Source organism: Lissotriton helveticus, chromosome 5_2 (assembly GCF_964261635.1).
Source record: "Lissotriton helveticus chromosome 5_2, aLisHel1.1, whole genome shotgun sequence".
Lineage (NCBI taxonomy): Eukaryota > Metazoa > Chordata > Amphibia > Caudata > Salamandridae > Lissotriton > Lissotriton helveticus.
The window spans coordinates 9,074,823-9,089,033 of NC_136066.1; the positions used below are offsets into that span (position 1 = coordinate 9,074,823).

The window sequence follows — 14,211 nt, forward strand, 5'->3', positions numbered from 1 at the left end:
GACTTCCCGGTGCGTGCACTGCTCAAGTCACCACCACCACCACGGTGACTCCCCGGTGCGTGCACTGCTCAAGTCACGACCACCACGGTGACTCCCCGGTGCGTGCACTGCTCAAGTCACGACCACCGCGGCGACTCCCCGGTGCGTGCACTGCTCAAGTCACGACCTCCACGGCGACTCCCTGGTGCGTGCACTACTGAAGTCACGACCACCCCGGTGACTCCCCGGTGCGTGCATGTAGGAAGGGGGAGTCTCTGGTTGGCGCAGTGCAACACTGGCGACAAGCAGGGCCTCTCTCTTCCTCGTCAGGGCTGAGGGTTACCTCCAAGACAACCTCTGCTTACCCTCTAGGTAGTGTGGCTTAAGCAGTCTTAGGCTAATCTCTGGGGCATGTAGGGTTAAACATTTGCAATATCACACCATCACAACCAACCCACCACACAATGACACCAAACTGTATTTGTAAAAATATATGTTCTTTATATAAATCTCAAGCAGGCTTGTAAATACAGTCTTGGTTACTTCAAATGCAGGTTCCAGTTACTCTTTATGAAAAAGGCACAGTTCTCGAATAAATGCGGTCTTTCGGGCCTTCTGCCCAGCTTTAGAAAGGTTCCAGTGTCTTATAGCGCTTCAAGGCGCTCCCCGCTGTCTCCGCTCTCGAAATGAGTCACCCGTCGGGGCTCGACTCGGGGAGAGGGGGCCGCGGGCCTCGGAGAGCGTCAGGCGGGGCCTCGGGGGCCAGAGCAGAGCGCGCCTCTGACTCTGGGGCGGCTCGCGCTGCCAAGCAAACAGCAGCTGCGAGGTTCCCGGGGTGCCTGAGGTCAGACCGCGCGGTGCGAGCTCAGATTGCAGGACGCTCGCGCCGCGGAGGGGCAAAGACAGTACCTTTCACTTCTTGTGGTGATCCTCGGAGAGGGCGGCCGAAGGGGGAGCTGTCCCACGTCGCGTTGCTTCCTTGACGGGCGGTGCGAGCTGCGGCTCGAGGCAGCAGGTCACGGGTCACCCAGGGCGGCGGTGCTCGATGGGGCTCAGGTCCTTTTACTCAGTCTTCTCGTCCGTCCTGACGGCGGCGGCTGGGTGTGGCGCAGTGGCAGTACGGTCCCCAAGTGCGGGACGTACCCAGCCAAAGTGCCGATCGCGGTGATGTCCCTTCAGCGGGGCAGCCGGCCAGACGCTGATTAGCGAGGGAGATGACAAGGCGGCAGTCCGTCTTTGCGGGGGAATCCACGGCGCTTGTGCCCAGTAGACTCCGGTGCTTGGACCGGACGGGTCCTCCGTTACTTTGCTCTCGTGGGGTCAGGTGCAGATGCCGTCACGGTGTTCGGGCCAGCGGCGGCTGGGCTTCACGTTGCTATGGCGATCTGCTCACCCACGGTCACGGTGTGCAGGGGGGCTTGATGCTCTTGTCTTCCTCAGACAGCGCTGCAGCGATAAGCAGCACACACAGCAGATGCTTTGGTCAGGGGTTAGCGCTCACTGTTCCTGGAGCGCTGGTCAGGGGGCAAGTTCAGCAGCAAGCCCTTGGAGATCTTTTAGCAGAGTTTGGCACAAAGTTTCAAAATAAAGTAAAAGTCTCTTGTAGTCTTTTTCTCTTCCTCTCCTTTGGCAGCAAGGCACCAGACACAGGCCAGAGTCAGCACTCCTCCTTGTAGTCCTTCCAGGTCCTTCTCTTCGGGCAGAGTTTCTCTTGTAGCGCAAACCGGATCTAATTTACAAGGAGCAGGGCTCCTACTTTTATACCCAGTTTCTTTTGTTCTAGCAAGCCAGGGGGGCCTCTGCATAACTGCTCCAGTCTCTGAGTACTTGTTGTGGGTACTTATGACTTCTGCATTCAGTGTGAGGGCAGGCACATCAGCCGCTCCCCAGGGGGGCGGAGCCGGCATTGAGAGGGCAGGAGTGGCCTGAGCACTTTGTTTACAAGCTTCGGTCCTTCCTGGGCCAGGTGCAGGCTGAGTCATCAGTCGCTCCCCAGGAGGGCGGAGCCAGCATTGTGGTGGCAGGGGCACAGCCTGATGCATCATTCAGGGGCAACTCCCACCACCCATTAAGGGGTCCTCCTGCTAATCACTACCTGTCAACTCCCAGCCCTGTCACTCACACACACCAGACAGTCAGATCCACATCCAAGCAGAGGCGGGCTGAAATGGTTAGGCAAGCAAATGCTAACTTTCTAAAAGTAGCATTTGCAAACACAGGATATTAAAATAAACTTTACTAAAAGAAGTATTTTATTATTCTGAGTTCAGGCATACTAAACACGAATTTCTACCATGTTCCCTGAGCCTGCTGGGATTATAGAGTGTAATAATTCCAGCAGCCCATCTGGCCTAGAAGGGAACAGGTAGCCTTACAATAGTGAAAACGAATTTGGTAGGAATTCACTATTAGAACATGCCACACACATCAGGGCATGTTCTACCTTACACTACAATGCACCCTGCCCTCAGGCCTACTATAGGGGTGACTAACATGAAGGTTAAGGGAAGGTTTAGGGGCTGGCAAGTGTGTGCACTTGCCCAGCCAGGGTGACAGTACCAGACTGCACGCAGGATCTGCAATGGCAGACCCTAGACATATTTTAAGGCTGCTTCTGTGGGTGGCGCAACCAGCGCTGCAGGCCCACTAGCAGTATTGGCATTCACAAGCCCTGGCACTCCTAGTGCGCTTTACTAGGGACTAATAGTAAATCCAATGAACCAATCATGGACATCAATCATATGTACACTTTACAGTAGGGAGCACTTGCACTGCGGCACGGGTTGGCCGTGGCGCAGTGCCCTGAGTAGCAGACACCATCAAAACATTGGAGGCACAACAGCAAAAAGTGGAAGGGAAACTCACGCCAAGGTGCCAGGTCTAACACGTGTCCCCTCCAGCTGAAATGTGGGGAGAACTACCCTTCCCCAGGGAGTTCCTCATCACTAAGGCGGAAAAATCTGGACAGACCATCAGCGTTGGCGTGATCTGTGCCAGGGCGGTGTTCCACCGTGAAGTCCATACCCTGTAGGGAGATGGACCACCTCAACAGTTTTGGGTTCTCACCCCTCATTTGCATCAACCATCTGAGGGGCCTGTGGTCCGTCTGAACCCGGAAGTGAGACCCAAACAAGTAGGGTCTTAGCTTCTTCAGCGCCCAGACCACAGCAAATGCTTCTCGCTCTATTGCACTCCACCTACTTTCCCGTGGAAGTAACCTCCTACTGATGAAGGCTACGGGTTGGTCCCAGCCCTCCTCAGTCATCTGTGAGAGAACAGCCCCTACACCATGCTCTGAAGCGTCTGTTTGCACTATGAATTCCTTGGAGAAATCAGGAGCCAGGAGCACGGGCGCCGTGCACATGGCAGTCTTCAGGGTGTCAAAAGCCTTCTGACAGGTGTCAGTCCAAATCACATTCCTGGGCTGCTTCTTAGAAGTCAGTTCTGTCAAGGGGGTCACAATAGTGCCATAGCCCTTGACAAACCTCCTGTAATACCCAGTGAGCCCCAGGAAGGCTCTCACTGCAGTCTGGGTCTTGGGGGGTTCCCAAGCCAGGATGGTCTCAATTTTGGGTTGCAAGGGTGCCACCTTGCCACTCCCCACTTGGTGTCCCAAGTACACCACTGAACCCTGCCCAATCTGGCACTTGCTCGCCTTGATTGTGAGGCCTGCCTTGCGCAGCGCCATCAACACTTCCCAGAGGTGCCGCAGGTGTTCTGGCCAGGTGCCACTGAACACTGCGATGTCATCCAGGTAGGCGGCACTGAACTCATCCAGCCCAACCAACACCTGGTTGACCAACCTCTGAAAGGTGGCAGGGGCATTCTTCATCCCAAATGGCATAACCCGGAACTGGAAATGCCCATCTGGTGTGGAGAATGCTGACCTCTCCTTTGCCCCATCGGTCAAGGCGATCTGCCAGTACCCAGACGTTAAATCAAACGTGCTGAGGTACCGGGCAGCCCCTAGCCGATCAATGAGCTCATCAGCTCTGGGGATAGGGTGCGCGTCAGTCTTGGTGACTGAATTGAGTCCTCTGTAGTCCACACAGAACCGGAGTTCAGGTGTGGCTCCCGGCGCAGCAGCCTTTGGGACCAAGACCACGGGGCTGGACCAAGGACTGCTGGAAGACTCAACCACCCTAAGAGCAAGCATCTTGGAGACCTCCTCCTTGATGCAGGCCCGTACCCTGTCAGTTACCCTGTAAGCCTTGTGCTTCACAGGTAAGCTGTCCCCTGTGTCCACATCATGGACGCACCAATCTGTGACACTAGGAACCAGGGAGAACAGGTCTGGAAACTGCCCCAGCAACTGGCGGCAGTCTTCCTGTTGCTCAGGGGTCAGGGTGGGTGAGAGGTTAACTCCATCCACTGACCCATCTTTCTCACAGGCCACTAAGAGGTCAGGAAGAGGCTCAGACTCCTCTTCTATTCCATCATCAGTGGCCAACAGCATGCCCACTTCGGACCTTTTCAAGTGGGGCTTGAGGCGGTTGACATGTAAGACCCTTAAAGGATTCCTGGGCGTCTTCATGTCCACCAAGTATGTCACTGAGCTCTTGCGCTCCACAACCTCAAATGGGCCTGTCCACTTATCCTGAAGTGCACAGGGTTCCACTGGGGCCAAGACATACACCTCCTGTCCAGGCTGAAGCTCTACCAGAGTGGCATTCTGGTCGTACCACCGCTTCATCTCCTCCTGGCTTGCTTCCAGATTTGCCTCAGCAAGTTGTCTGAAGCGCCTGGTTTGGTTTCTGAAGGCCAGCATGTAGCTATATACATTCTGGGGAGGTTTCCTGGGAGATTGCTCCCAGCCTTCCTTTACCAAACTCAGTGGTCCTCTCACGGGGTGGCCATACAGCAGCTCAAAGGGGCTGAACCCTAGAGACTTCTGTGGCACCTCGCGGTATGCAAAGAGCAGGCATGGTAAGAGGACGTCCCACTTACGCCTCATTGGACCTTCCAGGCCCATGATCATGCCCTTCAGGGTTCGGTTAAATCTTTCAACCAACCCATTTCCTTGTGGATGGTAAGGTGTGGTAAACTTGTAGGTTACACCACACTCTTGCCAAAGGGACTTCATATACTTGGATATAAAGTTGGTCCCCCTGTCGCTCACCACCTCTAGAGGGAATCCCACTCTGGAGAAAATTCCCATCAGTGCACGCCCCACCACGGGGGCCGTCACTGTCCTCAGAGGGATGGCTTCAGGGTACCGGGTGGCATGATCCACCAAGACCAGGATGAACCTGTTGCCCATGGCTGTCTTGGGGTCCAGAGGCCCAACAATATCAATACCCACTCGTTGGAATGGCGTACTGACCACAGGGAAGGGTTGGAGGGGAGCCTTGTTCTTCCCTCCGCTCTTCCCACTTGCCTGGCAAGTTGGACAGGTCCTACAATGAGCATCTGAGCTCTTGTGCATTTGGGGCCAGTAGAAGTGGGTGACAAGCCTGTCATAGGTCTTGTCCATCCCCAAATGTCCTGCTAAAGGCACATCATGAGCCAGTCCCAGTAGGAAGGCTCTGAACTTCTGGGGTACCACCAGCACACGGGCTGACCCAGGTTCAGCAGCCTTAGGCTCTGAGTACAGGAGGTCATTCTCCCAGTACACATAATGTGTTTTGGCCTGAACACCATTGGCCTGGTCTGCAGCCTGCTGCCGCATACCCACGAGAGAAGGGCATTCTTTCTGCTCCCTGCAGAATTCCTCCCTGGAGGGGCCTCCTTCTTGCTGCCAATGGGTCAGCTCAGGCAGGTCCCCCAGTTCGGCAATTTGTTCCCCAGTAGGCTCCAGGGCATCCCCCTCAAGGTCTGCTTCCTCCTGGACCGTGGGAACTTCAGGGGCCGGTTTCCCGCGCACCCTGCGCCTTCTCCCTAAGGCCGGTTCCTGGGCCTCTCCGTCAGGCCCCAGGACCTCTTGATCACCCCTACTGGCTGCCATTGACCGGGTGGTCACGCACGCCCAGTCAGGTAGACCCACCATCTTCAGGTGAGTCGTTTTCTCCACCTTTTCCCAAGGGGAGTCCTCCAAGTCATTCCCTAGCAAACAGTCAACAGGCATGGCTTTCCTCACACAGACCTGCAGAGTACCAGAGACCCCCCCCCCACTCGAAGGGAACTTGAGCCATCGGACACTGACTCTCTGAATTGTCAGCGTTGACAACCCTACAGTAGGCATGGGGTACAACCTGCTCCTGAGACACCAGGTGATGCCTCACTGCAGTCACACTGGCTCCTGTGTCTCTAAGAGCCTCAGCTTTCTTACCATTGATGGTAACCACCTGCCCATATTTCTTAGTGTTAGAGGGCAGGTAGCTTGCAGGGACCATCTCACTGTCTCCTAGTGAGACTAGGGTCATCTGGACAGGATCTCCACCCCCCGGGACCATCACTTCTTCTCCTAAGTGAACACTGGTCACTTGTCGGGGCGGAGCACCAGTGGGTGCTGGTTTTCCAAACAGGCGACACTTGGGGTCACTGGCTATGTGCCCCGGGTCACCACATTTGTAACAATTGAAGGGCCCCTTTGGAACAGGTCGACCTGTCGGGGCCCCATTCTGCTTAGGGGGTGGGGGAGTGTGAGAAGTTGGCCTGATGTGCAGTGCTCACTATTCTAGTGATCACTATATATCAGTCCAAACAACCCTTATTGATGATTGGTTGTAAGTCAACCTTATAGACCAGCTATCCTAGTAGCATGGATACGAGCAGTCTAAGGCTAAGACTCTAGAGGGCGTGTTAAGCCAGCTGTTTTACCATCACATTACCCCTTGAACACCCAGTGAAAGGACACCACACAAGTGTTATGAAAATAAACAATGTATTTATTAGAATCACAACAACCCTGTACTCTTTATGAGGACAGGGTGCTAAGCACACAACAAAACTCTTACGAAAATACTTTTAAGTTAGCACGTTACACAAATGCCCGAGGGGCACGAAAAACCATATACGCTAAAAGTGGAATGCGAATTACTAGCAGGTAAGTAACGATTCTCAGAGGCTTTGGGATCGCTAGGACTGGACTACTGAACCTTTAGATTACTAGCAGGAGGCCTAGGGAACTCGGGTGCAGAGTGAGCACTCTCACGCGGGATGCGGGACAAAGTCTATGGAAGCTAGAATTCACAAAGTTAGTGTTCACGGGCGAACCCGACCTGGTGGGAAGAAAACGACAGTGGATCCTGACCCTAGGATAGTGAGGCTATGCTGGGACACCGAAGTGCCGAAGTTACCTAGCCCAGGGGCTGCAGCTGCATAGGTCTGAAAAGACGTCGGGGATCTCGTTGCCGGACCAGGAGCCTGGAAGGAAGAAGTTGCTGGCAGGCGACCAGTGAAGGAAAGTTCGATGGATCCAAGCCTGGATCAAGGAAGAAGAAAACCTGAAAGCAGAGGGGACCAAGTTCTTGAATCACTAGCCAGTGATTAAGTGGGCACCAGGATGGCACCGGGCGAAGTCACCGCAGTCAGGTGAGTGGGCGCTGCTGGGCTCTGCAGTCTCTCGGACCAGGAGGCGTTGTCGGCGACCAGGATGGAGGTGCGAGCTGTCCCACGAAGGATGAAGTCTTTGGCGTCGAAGTTACCCAGGATTGGGCAACAAGCCTTGGCTAATTCAAGCCCACGCGGTGGACTCAAAATGGCGTCTTGAGTGGACCAGGAGGGTCCGGGGTGCTCCTCTTCTGGAAGGGAGCAAGGGCCAGTCTGGAGCAACCAGACCAGCAGCAGAAATGTCGTCGGGCGTCGTCAGGAAGGCCACAAGCCAACGGGCTAGTAGCCAAACAACGCGGTGAGCAGCGGAAAGCAGAAGGGCCCCACGCAGATCGTGGAGATGCTGGGGGGCTGCACTTCGGAGCTGGAGCTGCTCAGAGTCGGGGCTTCTCGGACCCCAAAGCACTCACCAGTGGAATACTCGGCGGGCTTGCTGTGCAGAAGTCGTGCAGTCTTGGCGATGGCCGGTCCCTCGAGGTCTCGTCGCACCCACGGTTCTCAGCTGTGCTGTAGAGGTGGGTAGAGGTCAGAGGTGCCAGGGAAGCCGGGTCTCGTCGAGCTGGGCAGTCGGATTCCGGAGGAAGGACGTGCAGCAGACCGCAGTGTTCTGTAGATGGTGCCTGCGGGTGCAGGGTGACTACTCCTTAGTCACAAGGGAGAAATCTTAGGAAGAAGTCTTGAGTTCCTTTCGCAGAAAGTAGTTTCAGGATTCAAAGATGATCTGATTTGGAAGGGGGCCAGTCTCTACCTTTATCCTGTAAAAAGGGGCTGGCACGCGACTAAGTCCTGCCCTATGGGTGGGACTAGGAGGGGGGTGGTTACACCCACTTCCTTGGCGGGCTTTTCCCCAGCACAGGGTCTGGAATGACCCTGGAACTGGTTCAAGCCGGCCTATGCATAGTGAGCACCGGGGTGCTACTTGCAGTCACCTTCCTCTAAAGCCCTGCCTACCTACAATACACAAAACCCTGTCTGGGACGGTGCTGGCACCGCCCCTGGCAGGAAACCCTTTGTCCTTATCTCCTGCTCTGGGAGGACTCCCAGCAGCAGGAGGGCAGACTTGTGTCTCGGTGGCAGCATCCATTTTGTGGGTGCTAAGGCTCTGTCTGACTTTTAACCGGGTTATAGGTTACAGGCATGTCGTGTCCCTCTAGAAGGGTGGAATGCTAACCCCGTCGCCAGAATTGGCGAGGGGTTAGTATTCCAATTCGTATGACACCTTACTTGACATGTTTTGATAAAGCGATACCAGAGTTGGCACATAACCGCGAGGATTATAATGCACTTAAGAGTATATGGTATGCGATATCATGGAAACGGCTAAGGGATGGGTCCCGAAAGCCGCAGACAGGCTCAGCTCATGCCAGAGCACCATCTCACACGATTCCAAGCACTCTGCCTTCAGGATTGTCAAGGCCTGCCATAGGAGTGACTGATAGGAGATCTGTGTGTCCATTTTAGGGTTAGATATAGGTATACTATATCTAAAGCAAAGGGTGTGTACACCACCTTGCCCCAGCTGTCGTGCAGCCAGTTGTGTCAGTTTTAGTTAGTCAATCCAGGGGTGGCATAATACATGCTTCAGCCCCTGGGAGACTTCTGGGTGCACCTCAGCCCTGGGTACAGGGACTTGGAGAGGGCCCAGTGCCAATTCAGTACCTGGGTACAATTTGGATAGAGAGAACAGCTAGGCTGTGGGTCTGATTAGCAGGCCCACAGCCAGGGAAAGTCGTAAACCAGTGCAGCAAAAAGCAAAAATCTGGGTGATCATAGGATTGCAGACCCTACTCTCCTACATGACCCCCCCCCAAACTTTGGGACAATAAACTAACCTTGACCAGGTGAGTCTTCTTGCTCTAAGTGGAAATACCTGGAGAGCCCATCAGCATTGCTGTGATCAGTCCCAGGTCTATGCTCCACTGTAAAATCCATCCCCTGTAGGGAAATGGACCACCTAAGCAGTTTGGGGTTTTCACCCTTCATCTGATTTAGCCACAAGAGGGGCTTATGGTCTGTCTGAATGGTGAAGTGAGTGCCAAACAAGTAGGCCCTCAGCTTCTTCAGGGCCCAGACCACAGCAAAGGCCTCCCTCTCAATAGCTGACCAATTTTTCTCTCTGGGTGTCAACCTCCTACTAATGAAAGCAATAGGCTGATCATTACCATCAAAATTCAGTTGAGACAGAACAGCTCCCACACCCAACTCAGAAGCATCTGTTTGGACAATGAATGGCTTGGAGTAATCTGGACTCTTGAGGATAGGTGCTGTGCACATGGCCTGCTTTAGGTCATTGAATGCTTTCTGACAGCTTGCTGTCCACTGAACTTTCTTTGGCATCTTTTTGCTTGTCAGGTCATTAAGGGGGGTCACTATGGACCCATAATTTCTGACAAACTTCCTATAGTACCCAGTCAGGCCCAAGAAAGCTCGAACCTGAGTCTGGGTGATTGGAGGAGTCCAGTCCTTGATGGCCTGTATCTTACTCTCCAGTGGCTGAACCTGGCCTCCACCTACCAGGTGGCCCAGGTATACAACCTGTGACTGCCCTATCTGGCACTTTGTGGCCTTGATAGTGAGGCCTGCCTTTTGCAGGGCCTCTAACACTTTCCTCAGGTGGACCAGGTGATCCTCCCAGGTGGAGCTAAAGACAGCAATATCGTCAAGATAAGCTGCACAAAAGTCATCCAGCCCAGTGAGGACTTGATTCACCAACCTTTGGAAGGTGGCAGGTGCATTTTTCAGTCCAAAGGGCATTACCACAAATTGATAATGCCCTCCAGGGGTAGAAAATGCTGTCTTAGGTTTGGCTTCCTCAGCTAACCTGATTTGCCAATACCCAGCTGTCAAATCAAATGTGCTTAAGAAGTTGGCAGAAGCCAATCTATCAATAAGCTCATCTGCTCTTGGGATTGGGTGGGCATCAGTCTTAGTGACTGCATTGAGGCCTCTGTAGTCTACGCAAAACCTCATCTCTCTCTTACCACCCTGGGTGTGAGGCTTTGGCACTAGAACTACTGGGCTAGCCCAAGGGCTATCTGAGGGCTCAATGACTCCCAGTTCCAACATTTTCTGCACTTCAGTTTTGATGCAGTCTCTAACATGATCAGGCTGCCTGTAGATTTTACTCTTGACAGGCAGACTGTCTCCAGTGTCAACATCATGGGTGCACCAATCAGTTTGGCTGGGTGTCAGAGAGAACATATGTCGAAAGGATTGCAGAACTTGCCTGCAATCCTGTTGCTGATGTTCAGTGAGGCTGCCACAAAAGACAACACCATCAACTGACCCATCATCAGGATTCTGAGTGAGCAGGTCTGGGAGAGGGTCACTCTCTTCCTCCTGTCCCTCATCTGTGGCCATGAGCAAGCTCATGTCCTTCCTGTCAACATATGCTTTGAGCCTGTTAACATGGAGCACTCTGAGAGGGCTCCTGGGAGTTCCAAGGTCCACCAAGTAGGTAACCTCTCCCTTTTGCTCAATGATGGTGTGGGGCCCAGACCATTTGTCTTTCAGAGCTGCTGGGGCCACTGGCTCCAGCACCCACACCTTCTGTCCTGGCTGGTACACAGTCAGTACAGCCTTTTGGTCATGCCAAGCTTTTTGAAGTTCCTGGCTGGCCTCAAGGTTTTTAGATGCCTTTTCCATATACTCAGCCATCCTGGAGCGGAGACCAAGTACATAGTCCACTATGTTGGTTGCAGGCTTTTTGAGAGGTCTCTCCCATCCTTCCTTCACCAAACACAGGGGTCCCCTTACAGGATGCCCATACAGAAGCTCAAAAGGGCTGTAGCCAACCCCCTTCTGTGGGACCTCTCTGTAAGCAAACAAGAGGCAGGGGATCAGGACATCCCATCTTCTCCTAAGAGGTTCAGGTAGTCCATGAATCATCCCTTTCAGGGTCCTGTTGAATCTCTCAACAAGCCCATTGCATTGTGGATGATAGGGTGTGGTGAACTTGTAGTTCACACCACACTCTTTCCACATGGCAGTCAGATATCCTGACATGAAGTTTGTACCTCTGTCAGAAACGACCTCCTTAGGGAAACCCACTCTGGAGAACACTCCAACTAGGGCTCTTGCCACTACAGGGGCTGTAGTGGTCCTAAGGGGAATAGCCTCAGGATACCTGGTGGCATGGTCCACCACCACCAGTATAAACTTGTGTCCTGATGCTGTCTGGGGTTCCATTGGACCAACAATGTCAATCCCCACTCTTTCAAAGGGAACCCCCACCACAGGTAGTGGTATGAGGGGGGCCTTTGTTGTGCCACCTGACTTACCACTGGCTTGGCAAGTGACACATGAGCGACAAAACTCCTTGGTATTCTCATTCATATGGGGCCAGTGAAAGTGTGAGACAAGCCTGTCCCAAGTCTTTGTCTGACCTAAATGACCTGCAAGGGGAATCTCATGGGCCAAGGTGAGAAGGAAACCTCTCAGAGACAAGGGGATGACCAGCCTCCTGGTTGCACCAGGCTTGGGGTCTCTTGACTCAGAGTACAGGAGTCCATCTTCCCAGTATACCCTGTGGGCACCTGTGGCATTCCCTGCAGCCTCAGCAGCAGCCTGCTGTCTGAGGGGTTCAAGGGAAGGGCAGCTCAACTGTTCCTTCCCCAGGTCTGCTCTGGAGGGTCCCCCTGAGCCCAGAAACTCAACTTGATCAAGTTCAAGCTCTTTAGGCTCAGTTTCCCTCAGCTCTGCTAGATCAGCCTCCTCAGAGACTTGATCCTCAACCTGGGGCAAGGGGGAAGGCAAAGCCTTACCCTTACTGCTCTTCTTCTTGGGAGGTGTCTGGTCCATAATTTCAGGATCCAGCACCTGTTCAGTGGGGCATCTTCTGGCCTGTGACCTAGTCACAGCAAGCACATGTGCTGGCAAGCCTAACATCTCCATGTGAGTCCTCTGCTCCACTTCTGACCATTGTGATGACTCCAAATCATTGCCCAACAAACAATCAACTGGGAGGTCTGAACTGACTACAACTTTCTTTTGTCCCTTCACTCCACCCCAGGAGAAAGCCACAATTGCCACACTATGACTAGTAGTGACATTGCTGGCATTGGTCACCAGGAAATCAGTACCTGGCATGATCTGTCCAGGGTCCACAAAGTTAGGTGTCACCATGGTGACACTGGCACAAGTGTCCCTATAGGCCTGAGCCATTTTGCCATTAATCAAAGGTGTCTGCCTGTATTTGCCCAAAGTATTGGGACTTATTTCAGGGGACATATCCATATCCCCTGTACAGACAAGGACAGCCTGAGTGAGTGTGCCAACTAAGTTGTCAGACCCCTCAGTACCCAAGGTTAACCCAACTAATGCCTTGGGAGTGACACTACCACTACCGACTGTACTAGGGGGTGCAGTTGCTTTAGGAGCTGTAGTGGCAGGAGTTTGTCCTCCTCCTCTTTTGGTGCACTCACTAAACCAGTGAGATTTACTTTTACAGTACTGGCACCACCTTTTTGACTGGCCTTCTTGAGTCTTCTTCTTCTGGGAAGCCTGACCCCCACCCTCTTTGGTTTGTTGGGGACCTGGTGAAGACTTCTGGTCATTTTGCTCATTCTTTACATTACCCTTCTGGTCTGCTTTCTTCTGACCACCCTGGTTCTGGTTCTGGTTCTGCTTGATCCTTGTCCTGACCCATTTGTCTGCCTTCTTTCCCAATTCTTGGGGAGAGGTCAGATCTGAATCAACAAGGTGCTGGTGCAGCAACTGGTTCTGACAATTGTTCAAAATTTGTTCTCTCATCATTAGATTATACAATCCTGTGTAATCTGTAACCTTGCTACCCAGCAACCAGCCCTCCAAAGCCTTAGTGGCACAATCCACAAAATCAGACCAGTCCTGAGACTGAGTTTTCTGGGTGTCTCTGAACAGCAACCTGTACTGTTCAGTGGTTAAACCAAACCCATCAACCAGTGTATTCTTCAGGACCTGGTAATTGTTAGCATCCTCCACTCTTGTAGTGAGGAGCTTATCTCTACCTTTACCATCAAAGGAGAGCCACAGTATAGCTGCCCACTGACTCTGGGGAATGTTCTGCACAGTGCAGGCCCTCTCCAGAGCAGCCATCCATTTCTGGATGTCATCCCCTTGCTTAAAGGGGGGCACTATTTTAGTCAGGTGTTTAGTATCTAAACCCTTCTCTCTATCTCTTGGGAGATTGCTGCCACCAGTGGGAGCTAGCCCACTCATCTGCTGCTCTCTTGCCAGGGCAAGCTTCTCTTTGGCCAGGGCAATTTCTTCCCTTTCAATCCTCAGTTCAGCTTGCCTCATCCTAGCTTCATGCTCCTTTCTCTGAGGGGAAGTAAATCTCCTCTGTGGAGGATTCCTTCTCCCTTGAGAAGAGGCATTAGAGTGCAGAGATCTATTGGAGTCCCTAGAAAGAGATCTATCTCTCCTAACTCCAAGGTTAGGCCCACTTCGGGTTAGTACTGGGGGGCCCCCAGATCCTAGCCCAAGTAAGTCTAAGTTGGTCCTAGTTAGCCTTCTGACTACCTCAAGACCTTTGTCTACCTCATCCCCAGAGAGTACCTCCTGATCCTCCTCCTCAACTGCTGAATCAGTGTTGTGGAGATCTGGATCCCCAGAGGTTCCCTCTAAGGCTGGCATGCTCTCATGTAACTGAGAGAGCTTTCTGGCATCATATGTCTCTAAGAGACCTATCAGAAAGGGAATGGTGGGGTTAGACCCCTGCTTCAGTTTCCTGGAGACACAGATTTGTCTCATCTCCTGAAA

General features: G+C 53.0%; 1 protein-coding gene across 1 annotated transcript in view; it reads left to right on the forward strand.

The window, feature by feature from the left end:
• The window catches only part of CFAP157 (cilia and flagella associated protein 157), a 511,692-nt gene that overhangs the window by 299,542 nt on the left and 197,939 nt on the right, over window positions 1-14,211 (forward strand). The window lies entirely within an intron of this gene.